General features: G+C 55.1%; 1 long non-coding RNA gene across 4 annotated transcripts in view; it reads left to right on the top strand.

Annotated features, from left to right (window-relative positions):
* The window catches only part of LOC124973028 (uncharacterized), a 148435-nt gene extending 123727 nt beyond the window's left edge, over nucleotides 1–24708 (top strand). For all 4 annotated transcript variants that reach the window (XR_007106618.1, XR_007106610.1, XR_007106622.1 and 1 more), the window contains 2 exons: nucleotides 16892–17005; nucleotides 23504–24708. This is a non-coding gene — a long non-coding RNA (uncharacterized LOC124973028). The remainder of the gene's footprint in view (nucleotides 1–16891; nucleotides 17006–23503) is intronic.
* The last annotated feature ends 2553 nt before the right edge of the window (nucleotides 24709–27261 follow it).

The following is a 27261-nucleotide window of genomic DNA, read 5'->3' as shown; positions in this document are numbered from 1 at the left end:
AGTTCTGGGTTCTTTCTCACCTGGTGACTTGTCGAGGGCTGGGTGTCCCTTGGGGATGGACGCGTCCCTCCCTCGGGGACTCACAGCAGAGGAGAGAGCCCAGCAGAGCCCACGAGGGTGCACTGAGATGTGGAGGGCCCTGTGGCGAGCATGAGCTCGGGAGACCATGAGGACGAGCAGGCGGGACAAATGGGGCCCCTCGGCGGGTCCGAGGCGGCAGCACCCGCCAGCAGCTCTTTCCTCCAGACCTGAGGAGGCCCGTGCCCCACCATGGATGGCCGGTGGCTCTTTCCTTCAGCAGCATCTCAAGGCTGGCTGTCGCGCGGAAGCCCTCTCCTTGGCCCCGAGGTTATAGTACCTTGTAACCCAAGCCATGGGTGGGACCAGATTGGTAGCCTCTGTCCCCAGAAAGGCACTGGACCTTGGCACCTGTGTCAGCACCAGGCTTCCTTCTGGGCTGGAGGCAAAGGCTCCATGATAGTTTCCTGGAGCTGTTGTACGAATGGCTACCCACGGGGTGGCTTGAGTCACAGCCTGGAACTGAGGTGTTGGTGAGGCCCTGCGTCCTCTGAGGACCACAGGGGAAGAACCTTCCTCACCTTTTGCAGCCCCTGGAGGCTCTGGGTGCTCACTGGCTTTGGCTGCCCCACTGAGGCCCCTGTCTCCTCTTCCTTTGGCCTTCTCTGGGCCTGTCCCTCCTCTTCTCTTAGCAGGGCTCCTAAGTCCTGTCATTGGACTTAGGGTCCCCTAATCCAGGGCCACTGATCTTGAGATCTTTAACTCAATCACATCTGCAAAAACCCTTTTCTCAAAAGAGGCCACATTCACAGGTTCCATGGAATGTCATTTTGGGGTAGGACACCCTTCAACCCATAGCAGGCCCCAGGCCCCCGCACTCCTGGGAAAGTAAGGCTCAGACTCTTTTCATCTCTGGTTTTCCACTTTTTTCTTGTCTAATATGGGTAGAGTTTTTTTTTGTTTGTTTTTTGTTTTTTAACCTAGGCAATTAAAAATAACATAATAACATTTTGGATAACATTTCACTTCCATATAGAGTGTAAGTCCCCAGAACAGCACCAGGAGCTCCACACGCATTTTACTTCAATTCACCAGTCTGACCTTTCGCCCGGGTGGTGCAGTGTGCCTGTGTCCTTCAGGCTGAGGTGGGTACACGGTGGAGTCCTGCTGCCTTCCCCCGCCCAGCGGCTGCCAGTTATTCCTGGGGCTGGACAGTTGTGTTTTGTCTCTTGAGGCAGCTGGTCTGCCCGGGTTTAGCGTTGGCGTTGATGTTGCCCCATTGTGTAGTAAGAAGAGCGCCTGTTCCCGAGAAGGTGACGCTGACCTGGCAAAGTCAGGGCAAGGGGGAAGTTTCTGTGAGCTCGGCGCCTGGGCCACTCTGGGCCCGGGACCCTGTCCACTTCTACCTGTCCTTTGACGTACCAGCTGCAGGCTCCTCTCACGCAGTGAAGGTCACTTGGAGAAGGTGACTCCCTGCCCGCTGCACTTTGCTCCATTCCTGTCCCACCCCCAGGAGCCGAAAGAAGCCTTTCCGCATCTGCTTCTGCTCCATTCATCTTCCTGGGGAGGCCCCTGTTGAGGGCTTCCCAGCACCAGGCCCTCCGTGGGGTGCAGGGCCTCATGCACTCACCTGGAACTTGCAAAGAGGGGTCCCCGAGGACGTACCTGCTGGTGGGATATCCTTTCCCTTCCTGGGCTTTGTTCAGACTCCATCCCTCTGTCACAGGGGAAGGAGCCATGACTGGGGTGCTCACTGGCTGAGGTGGGCCCTGAGTCACAGGACCCTTACTCTCAGAAGGGATGCCCCCAGGAAGCCCTGATGCTTAGCTCTGGGAGATCTTGATTGGCAGGTGACCTTTTGGGTAATGAATGTTTGCTTCTGGAGACTCCTAGGACATACACCCAGGCTGATTGCAGGTTGGGTGCTTTTTGCAAGAATGAGTGTCCACCCACTGATGACAAGGGGTCAGGTCAGAAGGGCAGGGCCTTTGCTTGAACTGAAAGCCAGACCGATAGCCTCCTGTTGAAGTTCAGGAATGAGCTAGGCAGTGAATTGGGGACAAGGGGAGGTTGGCTCCCAGAGGGCTTGGAGAAGCAGGTGGAGGGAGGTCACGGCCTGGGATTGGGTCACTGAAGTCGGTCCTTGCCTGCTGAGTGCCCCAGATCCCTCCGCCCCCCACTGCCCCAGTACTGGGTACAAATAGGCTTGCAAAATGGTATTGGCTGAAAGGAGCAAAAATGGCAGAGGCCAGTGTAGGGCAGCCCTGACGAGACTGGGTGTACTTCATGGGGCACAGGGCAGGACCACAAGGTCTGTAAACACCCCTGCCCAGTAGCGGTCCAAGGCTTGGACCAGCTGTGAGGCCACTTTAGGGAAGTTCACCCTGTGTCCCTGGCCTATCTTGAGGTAGTTCTTCAGCGGGGGACAGCTTAATGGATAGTGCTTTTCCCTGCCGTAAAGAGAGAAGGGTGAAGTATTTCAGGTATTTGAAGACTCCTTTTAATCTCAGCTTCATACATGCAGATAAGGAGAGGTGCTCATGGTGGTTCTAGAACTTGCCCAAGGCAGATTGGTTGAGAAGTATTCCAGCATACACAGGCCTTGGGTGTACACTGGGAAGTCCTCCTTTGACTTTTATTGAGGGCTTAGAGCGTGCACGGTGCTGCCTGGAGCGGGGCACTTCGGATCTGAAAGTTCTGGAATCCCATGGCTTGGGGGCTGCTTCCTCCTTTGTCCCATTCTCGGTTCATGGAGATGCCCAGTTGCCAGCCGCATGCAGGAGAGCAGAACTCAAGGACGTCTGCGGAAGGACTCCTGGCTCATCCCAGAGCGCATTGCGCCGAGTTTTCCAGCAGGCAGGTGGGGAAGTTCTGGATGGGTCAGAGCAGAGCAGGAGATCTTGCAAACCCCTGGAGTTGCCCATGTGTCTTTTCTCAGGGACTCTCAACTGCCCGGCCTTTAGGAGCAGAGTGTGTACTCAACGGTCCCTGAATGTGACTCACTGACAGTTGCATGGTTGGGATCTCTGTCACCAAGACAGCACTGGGTTGGGACTGTGGCCTCGTAGCACAGCCCTTGCCTGTCAGGTGCAGGCCCTTTGTCTGCTCAGACCACCCTTTCAAAGTCAACCCAAGAGCCACTGTGCTTTTCCTTCACTAGAGCCAGGAAAGGCAGGACATGAGGCCTCAGCCTCCCTGGACACCGCTCCTGGGGCCCTGCGGATAGCTCAGCAGTCACTGCTGCACCGCGTCCTCATAGAGGCCGCAGCAAGAGCGAGAAGTTGTGCACTGAGCCTGGGGCCTCATGTTCACTTCTGGCCTGTGATTGTCACTGCCATGATGGTCAGTGCTTCCCGCTGGCCTCTGCAGCAGGTCTCTCCAGGTGGCTCACTTGACTGCTTTGCAGGAAGTTGCTGGACTGAGCAGCAGGGCAGGAGTTGGGGAGCCACTCGCCCCTGGCCAGTCACTCAAGGAGTGCTGAATTATTCCAAAGGAGCTGTTGAACTGTGGCCTCAACGCATTAGGGAAGGCCCTGCTCATACTCTCTTGGGCTGGAACGTTAGAAGGAGAAGTTACCAGAGGTGTACCGCAGCCCAGCAGCACAGTGGGATCAACTTTAAGACGGGGCCATGCCAGGGTCCCAGAGAACCAGTTATGACTGGGAGGGATGGGGGCATCTGTGCCTCTGGAAGCTTCCAGATGACCCTTAGGCCAGCCAGGGTTGAACTGCATTTGGCCATTTGATGGTGCACCCTCCCTGGCCCCTATGCACATATTCATGACGACATGGGAGACAAACCAGTTAGGACATCAGAATAATGGAGACAGGGAAAGAGGTCACTGCTGCCAGGCTGGGCCTACCTCACACCTCTCACGCCTGCTGCAGGAGGAAGGGTCTGAAATGGCCCCATTTAGGAATGAATGTGAGAACTCAAGCCACAGGGTATGCTCAGAGGCAGAGGGCTGACAGTGTTGGCCTTAGGATGACCTAAGGTCCCCTGCAGAGTGCCGGCCCTGAATCTGGCTGTCCCTGCTTGCACTGTTGGTGTCAGGGTTCCTGACCACACTGCAATCCTACCCAGGTTCCACACGAAAGGGAAATAAAGCTCCTCATAAGTCAAGCACCATGCGCAGAAGCTGGTGTGAGTTACCTCTTTGAAAAAGACTTAGTTGGGAAACTCGGATTTAAATCCTCTGCAGTCCTCTCCGTAGGCTTTGTGTCTTAGGAGACGGACATTTGAGTGCATGCAGATCTGGGATTCTCTCCTGTGTCCACTCTGCAGGCAAAATGGGGAGGAGGAAGAGGACCGAATCTCTCAAAACAGAGACAAATGCATGCGGCTGGGGCCTGGGGAGGCCCAGAAGGCTGACATCGCTAAGCCGTGACACGCCCCCACCCGTACCTACCTTTCCTTTCTCTGCCTAGAGATCGTGTTTCTTTGACTTAATCCTCAAAAGTCCGATCATTCCTCGTAGCCTGAGTTCTGTTTCTAGTGCCCCAGGGCTCTTCTGTCCCTGCTCTTCTTTTACATTATGGCAGTTTTACCAGTGAAGTATTGCCACCACGGTTGCTGTCACAAACTACACCAACAGCACCGTCCCTGCAAAGAACGGAATTGGAGAAGACAGAATCAGTACGCATCCCTGTGACTAATCACGATGCTTCAGATATCCCGTATGCTCCATCCGTGCAGTGAAAGGGATTTTGTATAGGTGTGGGTGCAGGGAATAGTCGGCAGTCCGTTTATTTATCTGATGTTACATCATAAACATTTTTCTATTTTATTAAAACGCTTTGTAAATGATCACTTCCATAGCATGTGTAATGGTTCTTTGATAAATCATACTGTTGTTGAAAATTAAAGTTTCTAATAATTTCTGTTATACCTAAGGTTTACACAGAAACATTGCTGTTACTATGAACATCTTTGTGCTTGTGAGTTTCTTGGAAAATCCTTCAGACGGATCCTTAGCAGGAGGCTCATTGAATCAGAGGGTACAGTTGCATGATTCCGATCCTTATTGTCAAATTACTTTCAAACAGGATTGCGTATGCTTCCTCGTTAGCACGGGGACATGTCAGTTTTGCTACAAGGGACATCAGTGCTGGATGTTATTGTACAAAATGGCCTCTCGTTGGTTTGTACCTTTTTCTCCTTGGTGAGGCCGTGTTCTTTTTTTTCCGTCTGCTTGTTTACCGCCCTCTTTGGGAGTGCCGACTTTGGCTGCTCCTTGAACCGAGTTTGTTACTTTCCATGTGGACGCCTTCAAGTTGAGCCAGTTGTACTGCGGCCTTTACTTAACATGAGTGAATTTCAAAATTGAGCCTTTGTGTGAAGGTCGATGCGCACCCCGGCTCCCCGTTGGAAGGCTGGGACTGAAGCAGCTGTGCCTCACCACATGGACTTCTGCAGGAGGTCACTGCGCTGACCCGGGAGCTGTATGACTTTTAAACTTCACACTTGTCCCCTTGGGCTTTTCTTATGAGCACGGTGGGTGAGGTTTTTCTTTAGAAAATCTTTGAGACACACCTCCTTCAATTATTTTTGGGCTTTCTAGCTTAAACAGCAGTAGCAGCAACAACAACAACATCAAAAATAAATGAAGAAGAAGAAAAAAAGGAAGATGAAAAGTCCCCGTGTGTTCCTGTTAAGTCTCTCTATTTGTGGGTCGCTTGTGTTTCTAGATAGCTTTCTCTGATTTTCTCTTGCTGCCTCACCCACCACATCCTGTGGGGTTGAGGCTTCTCCAGCGCCTCGTGTCTCTCCTGACTGCTGTGGACTGCCTGGAGCTCTCTGGGGACTTCCGGAACCTTCCTCCCCAGGATGACCGAGGCTACTGGGAAAAGAAGCCAGTGGTGTGTGCTTGGATTTGTAGAAATGCCCCGTATTCAAGTGAGCAGGAATCATAGGGTGGGAATTGGAATTTCAACTTACAGTTAGAGAATCTCGGGGCTTCTTTATTCGTTCATGTATTCGCGGTATTAGGGGTTGAACCTGGGGCCTTATTCACGCTAAGCAAGGACTCTACCCCTGAGCTACATGCCCAGCCCAGAGTCTCAGCATCTGAAGAACCTCCAAGGTCACCTCTTCCAGCCTTCTCCAGAGCAGGACCCCCCCCCACAGCATTCTGGCACGATCCCTGTTACCTGCACCCCCCTACCCCCGCCCAAGATATTTATGTCTTTCTTGTTGAATAAAACCATGTTCCTACAGGCTAAACTCCCCTGATATATCATGTGCCTATTTCATATCTCTGTATATGTACACATGTATCTTTAACGGACTCCTAATTGAGGGGATGTAGGAACGCGCTGCGTCACGCAGGTCTTTCTGTGAACGGGCGCTCTCTGCAGTGAGCACTGAGGTCCAGCCGTCTCAAGTAAGCTCCTTACACCTCAATTTGCCCATCTGTCACTGGGGACAGAAGGGCTGCCTTTCACAGTTGGTGATCATGTGACCCCCGCCCCCCGCCAGGACCCTGCACGAGGAGTGGAGCTGCGTGGCCCCGATGAGCGATCCCCTGCGTTGATCTCTCCGACGCTCAGACTTCCTTCCTTTGCCTGGGCTGATTCCTTGGGTGATAGTCGGCCTGGGGTCACTCGAGAGCACTTACGCTTGACAGAAGTCATTCTTTATTCTTCTCTCCCTGACTCTGGGAGAAGTCAGAAACTGCTCCGAGGGCCCTACTTTGGGGGCAGATGGAGACCCACAGGTGACTTGGAACAAGACACGACAGCCCCCCAGCAGCTGTGATCTCTAGACCAGGAAGGGGCTCTTCTGCTGGTTAGTTCCTCCCCCTTCTCAGTTGGCATCTGTTAACCTGAGTTTCCCCTTCCTGCCCCTAGGGCCCCTGAGGCTGCAGCTCCCTGGGACCCTGGGTGGGTTCTTTGTCCCGTCAGCCCTGCTTTTAGGGATGTTGGGGGGGGTGTCACTCTTCCTGTGCCTGGGGTTGGGCCCTCCACTTGACATCTCATTGACTCTTCCCACCAGGCATTAGCGACGAGGCCTTGTGTACTTCTTTGGGATGCTGAGCCCCTCTCCCCGGAGTGTGGGAGTCTGGTGCTTTGGTACCATAGACCTTTGCCCGTGTCTACCTGCTGTACTGTGAGGCTCAGGGCCTCCAACTTCAGCCTCCCTTTCCTGCCTCTGACTTGCTATATGAATTCAGAGGATATTTGTCTGCTTCTTTGAGCCTTCAGCTTTTTCTTTAGAAGAGTGAAAGGATGAACATTTGGAGCTTGCATGCTTTCTTGAAGCCCTCAACTTGCTTTGGCAACTGAAATCTTATGCACAGGCCTTGTCCAAATAACTAAGTCGTTAAAGGAAAGTAGCTAAGCCAGGCGCACACTGCGATCCCATCAGCTCAGGAGGTGGAGGCAGGAGGATAGCGAGTTTGAGGCCAGACTTCAACAATGTAATGAGACCCTATATCAAAATAAAAAGTTAAGAGAACTAGCGGGGCCGGGAGCTCAGTGGTAAAGCACCCCTGGGTTCCATCCCCAGTATCCAAAAAAAAAAAGAGGAGAGTGACTTTGGTCCAGATGACCCCTGTCCTCCTGCTGCCCCCACCTCATCTGCATCAAGTCCTCAGAAGTGACCTGCAGGAGAATTGCCAAGGCCCCGGGGATTTGTGGGCACAGTTGGGAAGCAGTGCAAGGCTGTGAGCTCGGGTTCTCACGCCCGCATCGCTTAGCGACCCGACTGCGGCCATCGCTTCTCTAGGTTCTGTCCACTTCCTGCGGGCGCTCTAGAGCTCCGTATCCTCCTCCTCGTGTCTCAGGAAAGGCCCCAGGCTCAGGGAGGTGTCCAGGGCTCCTGTACCTGCCGCCGTGCAGGAAGGAAGTGGTGGAGCCTGGCCCGCGCAGGTAGCTCAGCAGCAAGGCTGGCTGCTTACTCTCTGAGCTCTGCTGCCTCCCTGCGACCTGGGACCCTCACCCCCGTGCCCAGCATCCCAGCCTGCCCTGGACATGGGTTCTTCCAGTTGTCACCCTTACCGGCCACCTCAGTGGCCCAGCATTTAGCTTTTGAGACACCTCCAGCTCAGGGACCCGTAATAACAGCCCAGAGGCATTGGTGTTTTCTAGAACACGCCGCCCCACTTGATAACGTGCTTTCTGCGACGTCCTCGCTCACTCTTGTCTGCGCACACCGTGCCTCGTCCCCTCCCCCTCCATGCTCCCACCTCTGTCTTCAGGCTTCCCACTCAGAAGTGCGGTTGCTCGGTTCCCGTGGACCCCTGAGTGAGGCTGTCCCGGGGTCTCTCAATGCCCGGAGGGAGATGGAGGCCAGATCCGGGCTGCTCCAGGTCCGGTTCTGCCCCACAGGGTCTTCTCAGCACGGAGGCTCCAGCCCCCATTGCCCTAGGAGAACGCAGACCTGAACAGCCCAAGGGATGGCTTGTTCCAGAAGCCTCCCTTCAGCTTTGAAGCGAGGGTCACCCACAGCCACCCATCGCCTGGGTCCCGTGAGCCCATGGCTTCTTACCACTGTAGGGTCAAGTCTGCAAGCTGCAGCCATATGTTCAGGGCCTTCTGTCAACTGTCGCCCCTGGTCGCAGACATGTCAGAGTCCCATTAACAGTGACGGATGTTACAGGGCCAGAGTGTCCCCTCGCTGTGCACCTTTGGGCTGTCACAGTGACAGGGCATTGTTGTTTGCCTGGTGTCCCATGAACAGAGTCAGGACTCAGCTTGCTAATGCTGTTGCTTTCCTCTGTCCTCTCCCTTCTTTCAAGCTGCTGGCCACAAACTGCTACTTTCTTCTAGGGAGTTCTCCACGAGCCCCTTAGTTGTCCTTTTCATCATAAATGGTACTTGGGAATTGTGACACATGACAAGAATTACCTAATTAAGTGTTCACCAGATCATCATTGCCTTCCATTCATTGTGTAGCAGCTTCAGATGTGACTTCCCTGTCCAACCGCCTGGGTCCCTCCATTCATTGGTCCATCCAGTCATCATCTAATCTCCCAAGAGAGGTTTCGCCAGCCATCTCTCCGATATTGGGTGTTGGAACAGACAAAGATAAAGAAATGGCTGTCCACCTCACCATCTGGACTCATCCACATGATCCTGCCGGCATGAGGGTGTGCATGCTCCTCATGGCTCTCCCTGGCCGTGGTTCTGAGCCCAGCGTCAGCATCCTGGGCAACATGGTGCTTCAAGGAAGCAGCTCCCACCTGCTTGCTGGGACTAGCAGCTCTAGGACTGCTGCTTGCTCTCCTTTCTAGAGTCTTCGCCCTGGTGCCACAGGACCTTGGTGCAGACCATAAGAACCTTCTGGATGCATGTTGGGTTCCCTGTGGAGATGTAAATTAATGAGCAGGGTTTATCATGGGGTGCCTTGAGATCAACAGCTGTGAGACCAGGGGAAAGAATCTAGGATCAGACAGAGGAAAAGGTCAAGCTGTGAAGATGTTAGAACAACGGAGAATCCTACAGGAGCCCAGGAACAAGATCACCCTTTGAAATTGTCCTAAATCAGGGTGAGGTTTCATCTGTCACCCTTGCAGCCTTGCCTGGAAGGGCAGCTTGCCCTTCCAGCTGCTGCCTGGAGTGATGGCCAGATAGATGATCTGCTCTGTTCCCATTTGGTCCTCAGTACCCAGCATGTGAGAGGCACTCAGGGTACCGGGGAATGGAGGACCTAAGCTTCGTGGAAGCAGCGTGAGTAATTCATTTAGCAAGTATTTACTGTTTTGGCCATCATTTGTTATGCTCCCGGCACACGTGGGGCCCAGTGCTGCTCCCTCAGAGTTTACGATCTAGGGGTTTTGAGGTGGGCGGTGGTTCAACACTGGCTTCCTGGAAGACGCGACCTTCATTCTGGGGGTGTGACTTCCTGGACTGTGGGCTCTGGGCCAAATTTGGGCCCAGTGTATCCTTGGCTCTCTAGAAGATGTCTGATTGAGACGGGGAGTTGAAGGGGTCTAGGAGGGGAATCTCCACTGAACCCACCTGAAGGTGCACCTGTCCACCGTGGGAAATACCCTGCTGAACTTAGGCTCACTGGTGTTTAAACTCCCAGAAGCCTGGAACTTCCCCTGGGGTCCCTTTGTCTCAATGATTTGACATCACTTGAGTAATTAGAGAGTGGAACTAAGTGGAAAACACACATGCACACACACACACACACGCACATATGTATATATACACATGCACACACACACATATATATATATATTTTTTTTTTTCCTTCCGTGAGTCACCAAAAACTACAGTGCAGTTTCTGCAAAACCACTTCGATTTTTTCCTGTATGCAAATGAGCTGTCATTACAGTTCAGGAAGTAGAGACTCTGAGCAGCGAGGATGAGATGAAATCAGTAAATTCTAGATATGAAAGAGACACAGAGATTGCCTGATCCAGCCTCCTTCCTCTGCAGGAAGCCCTTGGTGGGGAAAGTGACCTAGACTGGGCCCGAGGAGGGAGGCACTGGCTTGTGGCTCTGCTCCTGCTGCCTGGGCTCCCCTGGGAGCAGGGGAAGGAGTGGCCCTTGCAGGGCATGGTGGTTGTGTTTATCTGCACAGGTCACCCAGGTGATCAGAGAGGCTTTTACTGAAAGCAGTGGCTTTGATGTTCTGGGTGACAAGACCCAAGCGTGCTGGCAGGAAGGGAGGTTTTTGGGGTTGGAGAAACGAAACTGTTTACTTTTGGTGGTGACTTAATCACTTGACGCCCCCAGTTACGGCGGGAGGATGTTTGTGAGGGAAAGTCGAAGGCAAGTGGAGGTTCACAAAGGAAAGTCTGAGGTGGTCGAGGGGGTGACCTGCCCTCCGCGGCTCAGGGAAAGCCTCCCGTCCCTCCAGCCTTCCAGCCCCTTTCCTCCCACGCCACACCACATCCTGGGTTTCGGTGGTGAGATTCGCATGGCACTGTAAGGTGACAGAGCCTCTCGTCCCCTGCAGTCCTCACAGGAGACGGTACTGCTGGGCATTGCTTCCTGACTCACCCGGGCCACATTTCCGGGCGACTTCGCTTGGAAACCAGTGGTCTTCAGCTCTACACCCTCTTCCCCGGGCCTTGGGGGACCTCCCTGTCCCTCCTGGGGGAGTGCGTGGGGACTTTTGGAGCCAGCTCGACTTCCTCCCGCACTGACCACCCTTTCTGCTCTGCTGGCCCGTGGACACCTACCTTTCCTGACCATTCTTGCCCCGGTTTCTTGAGCTGTCCGATGGCGTACGCCCTGCCTCCCTCCTGCGTGGGGGTCGGGAAGCACTGGCGGGCTCCCTGTCGGAGTTGGGTAGCTGCGGCGTAGGGTTCCAGGGGGCTCGCTCTCCCCCATGGCTTTCAGAGCAGAGCCAGGATTTCAGACACACACAGACCGGCCTTCGCCACATCTGAACCTCCTCCAGGCTCATCCACGCTGCCGTTGCTCCTGGGTCTTCAGTCCCCCTAGACCCTCCATCCTCACCGAGTTGGAGGGTGTTCAGTCAGTGACGCTGGGTGCCAGAGGCCAGGCCTTGTACAGCAGAGGTCAGAACAGGCTCGCACGGTAACTGCATTCATTTATTTATTTTTCCTCTCTTGCGTTCAAACAAAACAAAATGAAATAAATATTTTGAGTTAGCATCTTAGCACGTTTCCTCTTGGTAATGGAACACCCGAGATGGTAATTTGGAAAGAAGTTCATTTAGGCTCACAGTTCTGGAGGCCAGGAAGTCCCAGATTGTGCAGCTGTGTTTGGTGAGGGCCTCGTGCTGCTTCGTAACATGGCGGGAGTCAGAAGGACAAGCAGGCAGGTGCGGCGGAGGCAGAACACCAAGGGCAGCCTTGCTTGGTAACAACCTGCTGTTCCAGTAAATAGTCCGCGAGAACAAGCAAGAACCCATTCACCCGTGAGAAATAACCCAGGGCTAAGTGCCTTCGAGCAACTTGCCGACCTCTTCACAACCCCGCCTCCCAACACCACGCCGCTGGGACAGTCACTTCAACAGGAGCTTCAGTGGGGACAGACCATGCTCAGATCCCAGCAGTAAGTCATCACAAGACACAAGGTCTAACAGGGAGACCACTTCAATGGAACCTCCTGCCTGCCTGTCCCCAGAGTCCTGTCTCCCTGATGACCTGGCTGTGACCAGTTTAATGGGTCTTCCAGAGATAGTCTGGGTATTGTTGAAAAGATGGATGTCAGTGACTCTGGCTATAAACAAGTATTGAGCACCTGCTGTGTACAGTACTGTGTGGATACATAGGGCAGTAGAGAGACGTGGGCCGGGGCCCCTGCAGTCTACCTCTGGGTTTTGGGGGGAGGCTGTGACGCAGAGGAAGGCTAGTCTGGTCTCACAGCTGCCCTGGCCTGAGGTGCCCGCCACCCCTCTGCCTGCGGAATCCCTGTTTTGCTACCTGGGATCAGATGCCAGCTCACCCATGCGCCTGCTGCCTACTGGCAAGACTGTGTCCTATTTGTTTCTCTGGGTCCTGTGAAAGCTGGCGTGGGTTCCTATTAATGATCCACTCTCCTTTCTTTTCCTTGGTGGGACGAGGTGGTGGTTCAATTTAATTTCAGTTTTATCTTTTGTAGTTTTCTACACTGTGAATTGCAGTGTTTGTAAGTCGGTACCATGGGTTTTGCTAGAAAGGTCTTTATTGTTTGCTTGCATGAGAGGTTGGTACTCAGTTCCTCAGACCTGCTTCTCTCCTGTTCTTTAGCTGTTGGTCATCTCTGCTTCTGATGACTTCCTTCAAACTAGGAGAGAAAAGAAACCAGCAGGATGACACCCAGAACTGCTGTACACCCAGCTTCGCCAATTGTTAACTTACCCGGCAAAATCTCTCTCTCCTATTTGAATAAGGTGCAGACATGACCTTTTATCCCTGAGTATTCAGAACAAGGGATCTTCTTGGGTAACCCTGGGGAGTCGTCAAACCCAGGAAGTTCAGCGTGCGGCCGCTCCGTTGTCTAACGCGCAGGCTGGGGTCGCACCAGGTTCCTGATGTCCTGTGAACCGTTTCCCCTGCTGCTGAGTCTCGTGGTGCGTGGCAGCCTCCTCTCTTCACCTTGCCGTTAACCTGCAGCAGCTCCCTGGCGCTGCTCCCCTGACCTTGTGGCAGAGGCTGGCCAGCCCTTTTGTAGAATGTCCCGGGTTTGGGTTGGGACCGTCGTGTTTGAAGGCTCACGCTGCAGCGCTTGCTCAGTGGCGTCCCCTATATCCTCGGTGGTCCCCTTCCCTGTGGCTGTCACATCTTTTGTAGGTGAGGAAACAGACGTAAGAGGTCAAGCAACTGGGATTCGAATTCAGGACTGTTTGGAGCTCTGGTCTGCCTGGTGGGCAGCAGGGACACGTGGCAGCGACTGGACGGAATACGAGGTGTCTGTCAGGCACCTCCTGTGAGCCGGCCCCTGTGCTAAGCCTCACGTTGACCGCGGTGCCGCCTGGATCTGGGAAGGTAGCTGCTCTGTGCCTGATTTTCAGGCAAGGACCAGAGAGGTCAAGTCGACCGCCCATGGAGACTCAGCTGTGTGGTGGGGACCAGCTCCGGCCTGGCAGCCTGCATCCTGAGCCGGGACCCGTACCTCAGTGTCCGGCCGTCTGGCCTTCTTGGAATCTGGCGAGCGAGGGAGCCAGCTTGCTGACCTCGGGAGAGGCCTCGCCACGCCTGTTCTGAGGCCTCCCTCAGGGCAGTGACCTCTCCCAGGCTGGCCTTGCTCAGGGGCTTCCTGGCAGCGTGGTGTCACCCTCTTCCACCCAGCAGAGCCGCTGTAGGTGCCACAGGCCGTGCCCGTGGTCTGCTTGCAGTGGACGGACGGGGTTTGGCTGATTTCAAGGTAAAAAGGTGGCGTGTGTGGCCTTATTTCACAGCTGGCTTTCTCCCTCTGGCCGGGCGGCTGAGGGTCCCTGCCTGTGGGGCAGCTGGTCCTGGCTGCAGTCTGTACAGCCAGTTGGCTCCACTGCCTGGGCAACGCCTAGGTGGCATTCAAGGCCCCTGCTTCAGAGGCTGAGGCCGCCTGGCTGCTGTGTCTTTCCCAGGCCTCCCGTCTTTCTGTCGGAGACCTGCCTGCCTCTCCTTGGGCACGGCCTTTCTTTTCTTTTGTTCTTCTCCTGGTGCTGGGCACAGAACCCAGGGCTGCTCTACCACTGAGCTGTATTACCAGCCCTTTTATTAAACTTTGAGACAAAGTCTTGCTAAGTTGCTGAGGGTCTAAGTTACTGAGGCCGGCCTCAAACCTGTGATCCTCCTGCCTCAGCCTCCCTCTTCACTGGGATTACTGGCATGCTCCAGCATGGTGACTCGGCACTGCCTTTCCTTGTTCAGGTTGCCCAGCCACTGTGCCTCCCTTCCGGGTGGAGAAATGAAGATAACATGGCCCTGCCTTCCAGCTTATGGAGAGGAATGGAGGACCCGGGACTGGTGACATGCTGAGAATTCTGCTGACAGATCCCAAAGCAGAATGACTCATGTGCTGGGGTCTCACCACCCCCTGCCTCTCGCCTCCTGGGGATCCTGGGGATCCTGGATCTGCTGTCATGGTCACTCAGGTTCCTCAGACAGCACAGTAGGACACAGGGTCCCACAGCCCTCGTTTGCAATCCCAGGAGACATCTGGGAAACATGGAGAGCATCCTTAGAGGGCCCATGGCTTGCTGGAACAGGTCAGGGGGAGGGTGTCGTTGTCAACTCAGAGCGAGCGGATGTCACTTTGTACTGGGCTCTGGGTCCCCCAGCTGCGCCAGCCTCTCCCCCTTGCGCCTGCAGCTCCTGGGAGAAACTTAAAAATCTGGGTTCCCCGATTTCCACGGAACATTGCTCCTTGCGTGTGGTTAAAAGCATTAATTAAAAACATTAATCAGTTTGGCTGCCTTGGAGAGAGGTTCCTTCTCCGCAGGAGCCAGCTCTCTGGTATCACTGTCCCCACAGACCATGCGGACCGGGTGGGGGCAGCTCACAGGCAATGGTTCCTCCGCACTTTTCTGTTTGCTTCCTTGCCCCATCTCAGCGTCAGGTTCCATTTCTTTAAAATGAGAATGTACCTGTGTCCTGACCCCCCGGGGATCACTGTGGGTGTTCAGGGGGTCCCCATGGACAGTCCTGAGTGGAGCATCCTTTGCAGAGGCTGCTGGTCGGCGGCTCTGTGGCTGTGAGGAACGGCCTTTCCTCGGGACCGTGTGGTGCGCAGAGCCGCTCCTCCCTGCGCTGACTGATCTCGCCCCACGGCACGCCCGGGAGGTGCAGTGCGTCCCATTTCTCAGATGGGTACTGAGAAGTGAGGGCCACAGCCCCGCTGCAGCGGGGACCTTTGCCGTGAGCCCCGGTCCCTCCTGGACTCTGCTTGCCTCACGTAGTGCCCCCAGCCCCAGGTGCTGAGCCCCTGCACCGAGTGAGTCACCCATGAGATAGCAAGAGGGGAGACTTGACTTCCTGCTTTTTCTTATTAGGAGTTGTCTAATGAGTGAAGTCTCAAGCATCTGTTTAAGTGATCGTAAGAGCTGACATTTCTAAGTGCTTTCAATTTTATGCTCTGCAAAGATTCTCACTTAATACTAGGAACAAATCTTTACAACAAAAATCTGAGGCTCAGGGGGTTTAACTTGCTGAGGCCCCTCAAAAGGCCTTTTGAGCGGGAGGGGTGGACGCCAACCCTGGGGGTCTGATAAGAGCCCACCTCAGCCAGGAAGCCATGCTGCTCTCCTTTCTGGGCAACCAAGAGATTGTGTTTTGACAACGAGGCAGAAAGTGTCTCCCTCACCTAAGTGCTTGGGGGGGAGCCAGGGTGGGCGCATGCTCGCGGGCGCAGAGGTGCTGGGGACGGGGTCAGAGTGCGTGGCCGTCCACTGCGCTTTTCTGCTGGAACTGGACTCTGCACACTGGGTGTTTGACCAGCACTTACAGCGCGGATGCAGGGGCTCTGCCCAGCCTTGCAGGACAGCTGCAGGTCTGTCCATGATGCCCACTTCCGAGTGGAGAGTGTGGCCTCAAAGCAACATGTCCTTCCCAGAGGAGAGAGGGGGAATTCATCGTGGCTTGGAAACACAAGACACCTGCCTGCTGCTCCCACCTGTGGGGCAGAGATGTTTCCCAGAACTGAAGGCAGATTGCCCCTCGGAACTTTCCAGTGTCTTTATGCTGAGTCTGTGCTGGCAGGGTCCTCCCACCATGAACGTGATTTTAAACCTTTAATGTGGCTTTCTGTGGAGTCCACACTGCAGCGTCCCTGTCCTTGCAGGACAGAGGGGGTGTGTGCCTGAGCCCCCAGTCTGAGCACCAGGCCCAGCTCTGGGGTTCCCCAGGAGCTCCTCCCGGAGCCAATGAGACCAGGGGCCTCCTTGCCTCCTTTCTGCACAGTCCCATTCTTCTGGCCACCCCATGCTGCCATCTCAGTGATCCGTTACGATAGCAACCTCTGATGACACTACAGTGTTTGTTCCCTGAGTAAGTAATGCATGATGGCCACAGATCACATGCCTGATGATGGTGTGGAGCTTAGATAAAATTGATGACGGAGTTAATCTGATGCACAATCTCCACCGTGGACGGGATGAGCCGGGCCTCCAAGGACAAGCCCTTCCCAGCCTGCAGTTAATTGGGTATGTGGCTTGCTCCTTTCCACCTATAATTCTTGCTATCAGATGAATGAAAAGCTCAGTGGAAAGGGGACGTGATTGATGGGCAGGGCCTTGGGAGTCCGGAGGACTCAACAGCCCGTTCTGGCTGGCTGCTTGTGTGCTTTCTGAAACAATGGGGATCTCAGATCCTATCTTGAGGTATAAAAGGCTTGGCACATAATAGTTACTAAATAAATGCCTTTTGGGCTGCTTCTCACTTGGCATATAGTAAATATGAAGTTTTAACTTTTTTAGTGAATGAATTATTATCAAATCCATTCCAGAGAAACACTCATATTAATAATTCTCTTTTCCTTATGTACTCCTAGAATCCGGTTAAACCTGGGACTTAGGTGCTTTTTTCATCTGAGAAAAGGCATATCCATTCAGCACTCCAGGATTTGAGCGCCGCCCTTCCCTGAACTAAAGATGGGATGTTCCAGGTAAGGGATGCCTCCTGAACCTCCAGGGAGCACAGTAGCCTTTAGAGTCGAGTTTCAGCAACAGCACTTGGGGTGTGGCTCTGGAGTTGCAGCTTGTGATCCTGGGGTGCCCTAGACTGCCTCGGAAACCCGTGCCCACTGCCGCGCCCTGGCCTGGGCCTCGCCTTTGGCCCAGCCAGTCCTGTGCCCAGGCAGCTGACCCTGTTCCTAGCTGAGGGCAAGTGCGTGGCCTCGTGGGTGAGCTCCCCGCTCCTGTCCGTCTGTCTTGCTCTGACACTGGCGACTGCTCTGGGGCGAGGAGCAGCAGGTGGGTTATGTACTCGGCCAGATTTCAAGGGGCACCCGGATTGGAGGCCTTCCTCTCTGCCCAGCCCATCTACGTTTCCTCCGTCATGTGCTCCAGCTGCCCTACTGTGTGGCTGCCCGGCGTAGAGGGAGGAGCTGAAGCCCGGGCTTCAGACCTCGTCTTCCCGTTGGGCTCCTCGCCTCACCTTGGTTGAATCACTCAGCCCCGCTGAGCTCCAGATTCTGCATCGGGAGGCTAGGGACGGCATCGGTGCGACTTCCTGAGGGGGCCGTGGGTGTCCAGTGAGAGTGGGCGCCTGGGGTGGAGGAGGAAATGCTCCACAGTGAAAGGGGTCTGCATTGGTTTGCTCTGTCTGTGTGCCAGCCATCTCACCTGCTTTGCTCTTCTCCCTGCCTTTCACCCCCGACCACGTCAGCCTGGGAACTGGCTTGGGAGGTCCCTTGGGGGCCATGCACAGCCCTCATCCCAAGCAGAGCTGCTGACTCCCTGCACTGGGCTGCACCGGGCAGCTTGAGCTAAGGCTCCAGCCAGGTGTGGAGGTTCACGCCTGTAATCCTCGGGGCTCAGGAGGCTGAAGCCGGAGGGTTGCAAGTTCAAAGCCAGCCTCAGCAACTTAGCAAGGCCCTAAGCAACTTAGCTTAGTCTCAATATAAAAAAAAATAAAAGGTTGGGGATGTGGCTCAGTGGTTAAGCACCCCTGGGTTCAATCCCTAGGACCAAAAAAAGAAGATACAGCTCCTGCACCGTGGCGGCTGCGCGGGTTGAAATTTCTTTCGCTCCCTCTTCTGCCTGCCCCACGTCGCTGGAGAGCTGGTTCAGAGCAGGGACAGTCTGACGTGACCGATCACTGGCACAGACTGGCCCAGAGCCAATGAATGAATAGTGGGAAGAGTAGAGACGGGGACGAAAGAACCAAAGACGAAAGTCGTCTAAGGAGGGGAATGGGCGAGGTCAGTACGACCTTTTCTAAAAGCAAGATGTTGGAAAGAATAAATGGCACGGTGAGATGGAAACGGTGTGATCCCACCACCAATTTGAAAGGTGTGCAAGGGTGGAGTGGGGTGAGGGGTGGTGGTGAGGGGATTGGGTCGCGAGTGCAGACGGGGTGACTGTGGAGTCACCACGTGGCGCCACCCTCGGCCTCTCTCCAGGCACTTGCCGGCCTGATCTGCCCTGCAGCTCAGCGTCCCCAGAGCAGGCAGAGGTGGAGCGAGCAGGGCCTAGTCCTTCGCTCAGGTGAGGGAGTCAGGCACGCAGGTGGGACATGCCGGTCGTGCCAGGCACAGCCACCCCTGGGTATCTCCAGGGATCCGTTCAGGTTCAAGGATGCGCCAGTCCCTGGTACAGTGGCATACTGTACATGTGTCCATGCCCGTCCTCCCACGCACGGAAGTCACCTCTAGATGGTCTGTTGTAGGTAGCTCTCACATCGCGTGGTCTGGGGAACAAGGACAATGTCTGTACACGTTCGGGAGAGATGCAGGTGTTTCTCCCAGGTGTTTTCCGTCTGCAGTTGGTTGAATCTGCAGATGCAGAAGCCGTGGATACAGAGGGCTGCGGTGCATGGGAGGCCGGGCAGGGGCCGTCTGCGACGGAGGGTGCTGTCTCCAGGCCCGTGAGGGATGCCTGTGAATAGGCCTCCGGGAGCCGATTAGAGGCCCTGGAGCCCATGAGCCCGTGCCGGGTGCACACTTGCCGTTCATCTTCGCTTCGCGATCACTTCCCGCAGCCGGTGTGGAAAGCCGTCTGCAGCGTGTGTAGCCAACCGCCTTCCTGCTGGCGCTGCCTGCCTCCTGTGGCTGCCAGGGCTCCGGCCGCATGGAGGGTGTTCCGGGAGCCCTGCTCCTGTCCAGCTGGTGTCCTGTCCTGTCGGTCTCCGTCCCCGCTGCACCTGCAGGGCTGGAGCCAGCTGCTCCAGGATGGGAGAAGAGGGCAGAGGGGACTCCAGGCCCTGGACAAGTAGCTGAAAGCAGAACAGCCCTTTGGTGCTGGGCCGTGGAGAGAGCAGTGTCGTCTGCCTTCTGTGAGCAGAGGGCATGGCCAGGCGGTCTGAGGGTGAGAGAGGAGCAGCTTCCCTAGAATCCAGCCCCTGGAACACAGAGCAGGCGGGTGCTGGGGTTCTCATGTCCTAGGCAGGGCTGGTCTGCAGGCTCTGGCCAGGGCCCTGCATCAGCATGTGCTGTGGCTCTGCTCCGGCCCTTTCCCACTCGGGAGCCTGTCTGCCCACCAGGTGCCACTTACCTGGGCGGATAGGAGGCCCTCACGCTTTTCCTCCCCTGAGCCTGGACTGTGCTCGGCTCCTGCCGTGGAACACACTGGGCTTTTGTCCCAACTCTGCCCCACTCCCCGGGTGACCCTGGCCAGGTCCTTCTGGCTCTCCAAACTTCCTTTCTCAGCTGCTCAATGGCCTGTGCCTGCTGGGTGGCCAGGAGTGTGGCGGAAGTGCTTGGTGAGTCGGAGCCCCTGCTCTTTCTCCTCCTTCCTGCCCCTGACCTGTCTGCCTCTTGACGGTCGCAGCATTGCTGGCTCTCACCTGGGCCCCTCCCGGCACCTGGAGCAGGATGCTCTTCCCCGCTGGTTGGTGCTGTGGTTTGAGTCTCTTTCCCAGAAGTTCATGTACTGGAGCCTCAAGTCTCTGCTGCACAGCGCTGGGAGGAGAGGCCTGGTGGGAGTGTTTGGGTCAGGGGGTAGAAACCTCATGAAGTGCTGGATACCTTTTTGGTGGATTGGATTGATTATCACAAGAGGTCAGCCTTCTGAGTGCACCTACCCGCTTGCCCTGCTGCCTGATCTTGTGCTTTCCAGCCTACAGAACTGTAAGCCAAAATGAACCTCTTTTCTTTTAAAGCACTCAGTCTCAGGTCTTCTGTCATAGTAACAGAAAACAGATGAAGACAATTGACTTATTTGCTTTTCACATTCCCTACCTCCCTTGCTCTTTTGGGCACCTTTCCTGGCCTTGCCTGCCCTGGTAGCTTCTCTGGTCTCCCTGCCTGTTATTCCCACGCTGGCCCCCTCCAGCCCTGGTGAGATAGCATCAGTGTGTTCTTGCCCTCCTATCTGTGTTTTTAGCTACCAGGACATGTGTAAAGGTTACTTCCTTTATTCAGTTTTCACAGCAGTAAAAGAAGTCCTGGCCCACTCACAACGCGACACTTGAAACAGAAACATCTTTTCAAACCACCTCTGGTATTGGCCTATTTCTCTATTACTGTTTCTTGTGGTTTCATATTGAGGTTTCTGATGCATTGCATTTGACCTGAAGTTTATTTTTAGTAGTAAAAGACTGAGTTCAGCTAATGTCAGGACATGAGGGCAAATGCAGAGGAGGGATTCATAAGCCTCGGGAAAATGTGCTCATTTTGTTTCTTGTGGTAATGTCTGTCCCTGGGCACGCACGGTCAGACCTGCAGTCTTGGGGCTGCCTCCCTGATGCCTGCCAGGCCGTGGCAGAGGTGGGGAGCCAAGGGTGGGCTGACCCTTGAAAACAGAGGTGTTCCTGAGTCTCCTTCAGTCCAGCGTATTCCGCCGCGGGCCACACAGATGAGCACCCCGCACAGCCATTGCTGTGATGGTCATCAGTACCATTATCATTAGAGGCCAGGCTGTGGCAGCTTCAGTTCTCATCAGTCCCCGTGGAGGGTCACTCCTTCTTCAGAAGCAGTGGTGGACTTCTGTGATCACCAGCTCTTCTTCCCGGGTGGGACATGTCTGTGGGAAGGCTCTGGGCCCTGTCTAGCTCTCTCCAGCCTTTGGCCTCATGACGGTCACCTAGGATGTGCTTGGGGGCAGTTTTCCTGGGTTGACTGAATTTCAGGACACTGATTTTGGCTCGGAAGGTAAGACGATGCAGAAGTCTTCCTCCTTCCAGGGCTGGCCAGTCTTCTTTGAGAGACACAGTGAGCCCTGCCATCTGCTGAGGACTTTATAAAGTTTTCTCCTTTCTTTATTGCCCGAGTGTCTATTTTTGATTGCACACATATGTACTGAGACCCTGTGGTGTGCCACGGGGCCAGGTGCCTGGAATCAAGTGGAAGAGCTGGTGTTCTTGCTCCGAGGGAAGGCCCAGGGAGTGCGGCCAGCTCTGTGGCTCCCCAGTCGCACTGGTGAAGGAGCTGGAGACTCAGGGAGGTCGCGTTGCTAAGCAGAGGGCAGCTCTTCAGTGAGAGAGTGGACCATCTGAATCCAGCCCTTGAACCCGCCCCACCTGATCCCAAGCCTGTCTCCTGGGCTCCAGCTGCTCCTGGCTCTCCTCCCTCTTCCCCGCTTTCTCGCCTGGATTTCTCTGCTCTCTCCTCGCTCTGTGTCTTCTGAGGACCAGGCTCTTTCTCTCTACAGCCCATCCATGGCAACGGATCTGATCTGCTTGGGGTCCCGCCCGTGGTAGGTCTGCTGACTTTTCCTGAGAGCAGAGCCTGGTCTCACGGACTCTCCGGCAGCTTCTGTGGTGATTGGCGGGACGTGCTGACTCCTGCCATCCTCCCTCCCTCTCCTCTTCCGCTTTCCTGCTACGACCCAGGTGCTGAGACAGGCTGCATGGAGCCAGGAGAGGCTAACTTGTCTCTGTCTTTAAGCCTTTACAAAGCACAGGCCCTATCAGTCAGGGTTCTCCAGAGAGCAGAACGGATGGAAGACGAAGACGGGTACATAGCTTTACGCATGTCTGCGTCCACGCCCCTACTGACATCTAGAGCGTATGTGGAGAGAGGTGCCTTTATGAGGAGGCTTTGGTTCATGCGGTTTCTAGCTGTGAAGTTGGACGACCAGTCGTCCAGAGTCTGCAGGCCCAGGAAGCGTGTGGTGTGGCTGCAAGGCCAGAGAGCTGAAGAGGCGCTGCTGTAGATTCCAGCCAGAGGTTAAGGCCTGAGAACCAGGAAGCCTGAGCACAGGACAAGACCGTGCCGGCTCCAGCAGCAGGGCAGAGACCCAGCTCAGCCTGGCTCCACCCTTTTCTATTCGTCTGTTTGTTCTAATCCTCAACATATCGGATGATGCCGCCCACATGGGAGAGGGTTCTGGTTTTGCTCTGCAGATTCAGGTGATAATTTCATCTGGAAATGTCCTCACTGAGACCCACAGAGGTACTGTTTAACCAGCTCTCTGGGCATCCGGTGGCCCAACCAAGTTGAGACATAAAATTGAGCATCAGTCTGGGTGCAGTGGCACATGTCTCTCTTCCCAGCAAGTCAGGAGGCTGAGGCAGGAGGATGGTAAGTTAGAGGCCAGCCTCAGCAACTTATTAAGGCCCTAAGCAACTTAGCAAGACCCTGTGTCAAAATAAAAAGTTAAAAGGGCTGGGGTGGAACTCCGTGTTAAAGCACCCCTGGGTTTAGTTCCCAGTACCCCCAAAAAAACAAAAAATGACCACCACACTGGGGGAGACACAGTGTATCCAGACACTGCATTTAACAGGTCTCAGGTTGGACTGTAGGGCGGGTTGACTACCTTGGCCCCTACGCCACTCTTCAGGTGTCAAGCCCCAGGGGACCCTTTCCGTCCTCACTGCCCCAGCTCTGCAGCAGGGGGCCCATGCCTGGTGGGCAGGAGTTCCCTTGTTCTGCCTCCGACTTTGATGCTTACCTACGCTGAGCTCCACTGATCGCTGTTATTCTTTGTCTCTTCCTTGCTTAAGCAGCAATTAGGCTTTTATTGAGCGCTGCTGTATTTGTAGCATCAGACTCCTGGGACTAGAGATAACTCTGGACAACAGGTCTTGGGACCCAGGGGCTGCCTGCCTTTTAAGATGCACTGTCCCCGTTGTAGGAATGTATCCACCTCTTTGTTCACTTCTTCACTTGTCTGTGCACTTTATCCGTCAGTCCTAAAGTATGCGAGGCACGGGAATTCCACCAGATAGGACGAGGCTCCGCTGATAAGGCACTGTCCTCACCCGGTGGTGCTGCGGGTGCTGGTGGTGGTGCTGGTACTAGTAGAGATGGTGAAGATGGTGCAGGCGGGGCTCCCGGTGGAAACAGCAAAGACCAGGAGTGCTCAGGTGCCTTGTGCCGGGTGTTCCCCGCACGTTGCATATACTACCTCCTTCAGTCTTCACAACTTCGGAGGAAATGGAGGCCGTTAGGTAATGTGTCCAAGATGGCAAAGGGGAATGTGTGGCTCATGCAGTTGGAGCGACGCTGGGGCTCTGGGCTCTTGGACAGTTTCAACTCCCCGCCCCTTTTTTTTAACTTCAGGCTCACGAGAGGACCCCTGGCTCCACCCATGGAGGTGCCACCACCCGGCGACCACCGTCCGGAGTGTCTCTGCCTGCCGTTCTCCCAGAGCGACGCTCCCCGTCCCAGCCGGTCTCCACTTCCGCGGCGTTCCTCTCCAGGGCTCACCCTTCACCTCTCCGCTCCCTTGGGATCCAGGTTTATCTGAGGAACAGGAACACGTTCACCCTCTGGCAGGTTGCGGAGCCCACAAGGAGACCTGAGAGCCCTGTGTGCTTGCGGCTTGTCCACCCGGGGCCGGGAAGAAGGCTCTTGGCCCTTCTGAGCCTCCTTCCACCTCTGCAGAGGGGACCGTTCTCAGGATCAGGTGACATTTTTGTCTGTGACCCTGCAAGACCCTGAAGATGCTGCACCAGTGGGCACGGAGCCAATGCGTGCTTTGGTTCTTTAGACCTGAACTCGGTCAGCTGCCCCTGAAAGCAGAGCACCGGAAGGCCTCTGGTGTCCCCCAGCGTCACCCCCCACACGGCCACCACCCATTTTCCAGCTGATGAAATTGCTAGGGTTTAACTGGAGTCGGCGATGGGAGCAAAAACCCAAGGCAGCGCCCAGGTGCGTAGTGCCGTGATGCTGTATCTGCTCCCCGCTCCACCCCGTCACCAACCACCGTGAACTTGAACATAAACCTCCATATACGTGTTCAGAACAAACTTTGTTTTCAGGAGACGTTTAAAGGTGGTGCAGCATCGTAAAGGTGGTCCCAAAAGTTCCCGAACACCCTGCAGATAGGGTGTCTGTCTGTTTTCTCATCTCCTTTGTGTATTTGGGTTTTGTGGATGGAAGTCACCATGCACAGCCAGTGTTGCGGAGCGGGGATTTGCCAGGCTCTGCGGTGCACACCTGAATCCCATGACTCAGGGGCTGAGGCACGAGGATCTCCAGTTCCAGGCCAGTCTCAGCATCTTATCAAGGCCCTTGGCAACTTAGTGAGACCCTGTCTCAAAATAAAAAGGATTGGGCACATAGCTCAGTGGTAAAGCACCCCCTGGGTTCAATCCCCAGTCGCCCCTCTCCCCAAAATAAAAGAGGGAGTGGGAGTTTATGTTCCCTCTTCTTTATGCAGAGAATATCTACATAGAGTTTTTTGGAATTTTTTTACATGGGAGATTTGTCCCTTCTCTCTCATTTATTTACTATTATTGCTATGGACTCATGTTTATTTCATAATTAAAATTTGTTTGGGTTATAATTCCATTTGACTTTATTGCTCAAAGTTTTCCAGCTTTGTCTCTTGGAACCTCTTTCAGTTAATTCCTGTATCCCTTTGACATACCTTCTCATTGTGAGGTTTTGTATATTTGTTTTGAACTCTTCCATATTTTCTAGCACTATGAGATCCCTGGGCTTATCTCATATATTTTCTTAGGATCAGTAATTTCTCTCCATAGTCCTGATTCGTTTGACTGGAAAATGGTATTAGAAACCAAAGTCTGGGTGCGAGTCTGCTTGTTGATGCCGGGTGTCCTCTCATCAGACCTCCTCAGCTGACAGTCCTGAGTGCATACATATATGCGAGTGTGAACACACCTGTGGGAATAAGTGTTTCTATAGGCGCCTATCGTACGATGGGAAGCTCACCGTCGGGTGATGTCGAGGTCCCGTCCTAAGCTGTCACCACATTCCACACTGTAACAGACTTTTTGCTTCTGCCTAGCTTGGTTGGCAAGGAGATGCCATGAGTGGAGAGGTCAGAAAGGCCACCTGGGGCAGAGAGCAGTTGCCTGAGGACATTGGACTCTTCCCTGTTGACAGTGTGACCTCACTGAATAAATTCAAGAGGAGAGGGACCCATGGAGACCAGGACTCTGAGATGCCTGCTGTCGTCGCGCTCAAGGCCTCCCCGCTCTTGCCCCGCTCTTGGCCTTCCTGGGCACCCCTGCCGCAGCCTTTCCTGCTGCCCCTGCCGCAGCCCCTACACGACCCTGACCCCCACCGCTCCCGGAGCCTCTGAGCTGCCTTCCTGGAGCCCCGGGCACAGCTTGTGGGCACGTTGGAGTTGACACACAACACAACATGCAGCCCCCACCTGGTGTCCTTCACCAGGGGTCTCCGACTCATTGTCCTCGGGGGCCAGGCAGCAACAGAGACATGTGCTGTGGTGCGCAGGAGGTCTTGGGGGGCCTGGAGGGACAGGCATGCCCTGTCTGATGTGCTGGCCTGGCTGCAGGCTTATCCTCTCGCCTGCTTGGAGTAGTTGGGCACCCCCTATTGCTCCGGGTCTGTGCTGGCAAGTTGCTCAGCAGTGTTTTGAGCGGTGTTCTGTGCATGCCCTGTATGAAGGAGAGAGTGGCCCTCTGTGGACAGTGACTGTGTCCCCGAAGGATTGCAGGCCCGGTGGCCAGTTCCTGTTGTCCAAAGGCAGATGGGAGACTGGAGAGCGGGCCCTTGTCCCTTCCTCTTTGCCTCTTGACCCTGGCTGCACTGCCCAGGAGCAGCGGTTGCTTGAGGGGCTGTCCTTACACACTCCTGAACCGCTGCAGGGCGCAGCTCAGAGATCACCCCATGGGGCTTTGCAGGCTCCACCCTCACCTCCTGTTCTAAAGGGGCGTCTGCCCAATGCAACTACTGCTTCTGCCATGCCTCCCGGTCCCCCGTTAGCATTTCCATGCCCTTCACGGTTCCTTCTTGGCCTGAAATTCTGGCTGGGACAGCAGGGCGTCCTCTTCCCTCCTGAGCCCCGTGAGCACACAGGGTGTGTCTGGGCTTCCTTCCCTGCCTCCTTGGCTCACTTGAGCATGAGGCAGGTTTCCCACTTATTGCTGGGAGGCTCAGGTGCTGCCACCCCTGCGGCCCCCCTGCAGCCCCATGCCAGGAAGCCCTGCTTCCCAACCTCAGAGGGGCTCGCCAGCAGCCCTCATCTCACAGCCTGCTGTGCCCGGAGGTGTTGCTTTGGGTTTTCCACCGTGAACAAAGGTCCCCAGGGTGGGTGGGACTCCTTGTGTCTGCAGGGGCGGGTGTGAGTGTAGGGTGGTAACAGCCATGTCAAAATAGCCCAGAGCACGGCTGACGGGGAAGTGAGGCGGCCTGGGGTGAAGGCGTGGGCTGGTGCTTCTTGGGGGGTTTCCTCTGCACCAGGCCTGCTGCTCCAGGGCTCCCAGCCGGTCAACTCACACTGACACCCTTGGGACTCCCAAGGCCCCAGCAGACCCGAGAGGCTCCTTCTGCCTGCTTTCCCGTTGGCCGGTGGAGCTTGTGGAGTCCAGCATGTCCCCTCCAGCCTGTCCCCTTTCCTCCTGTCGTCTGGGTGGGCTGCTATAATGAAATGCATAGACTGCGTGGCTCATAAGCAATGGAAATCCACTTCCCACGGTTCCAGGGCCTGGAGGCCCACGACTGAGGAGGCGGGTTTGGCCTGGGCAGAGGCCTGCTCTGGTTCACTCATGCTTGTCCTGCCGTCGTGGGCGGGCGGAGGCGTGCCCGGGCACCCTCTGTAAGGGCACCGATCCCATCCCGAGGACTCACCGTCGTCACCTTGCCACAGCCCTGCGTCCCAGCCTCCGAATGCCATCACCTTGTGGGTTAGGAGCTGGAGACATGGATTTGAGGGGGGACACAAACATTCAGACCATGGCAACATCCCCCACCCCCATCAGTGGACTGAATTCACCTTCCTAACCAGCAACATCGACAATCTTTGTGTCACTCAAAATGAAACTTGATGTTTCTGAGGGTGGAATTTGACATCTTAGAACTCATGATATTCTTTGGGAATTCTCATC

This window comes from Sciurus carolinensis, chromosome 1, assembly GCF_902686445.1.
Source record: "Sciurus carolinensis chromosome 1, mSciCar1.2, whole genome shotgun sequence".
Lineage (NCBI taxonomy): Eukaryota > Metazoa > Chordata > Mammalia > Rodentia > Sciuridae > Sciurus > Sciurus carolinensis.
Note: the sequence above shows the minus strand (reverse complement) of the source record. Positions and strands in the feature narration are given on the sequence as shown.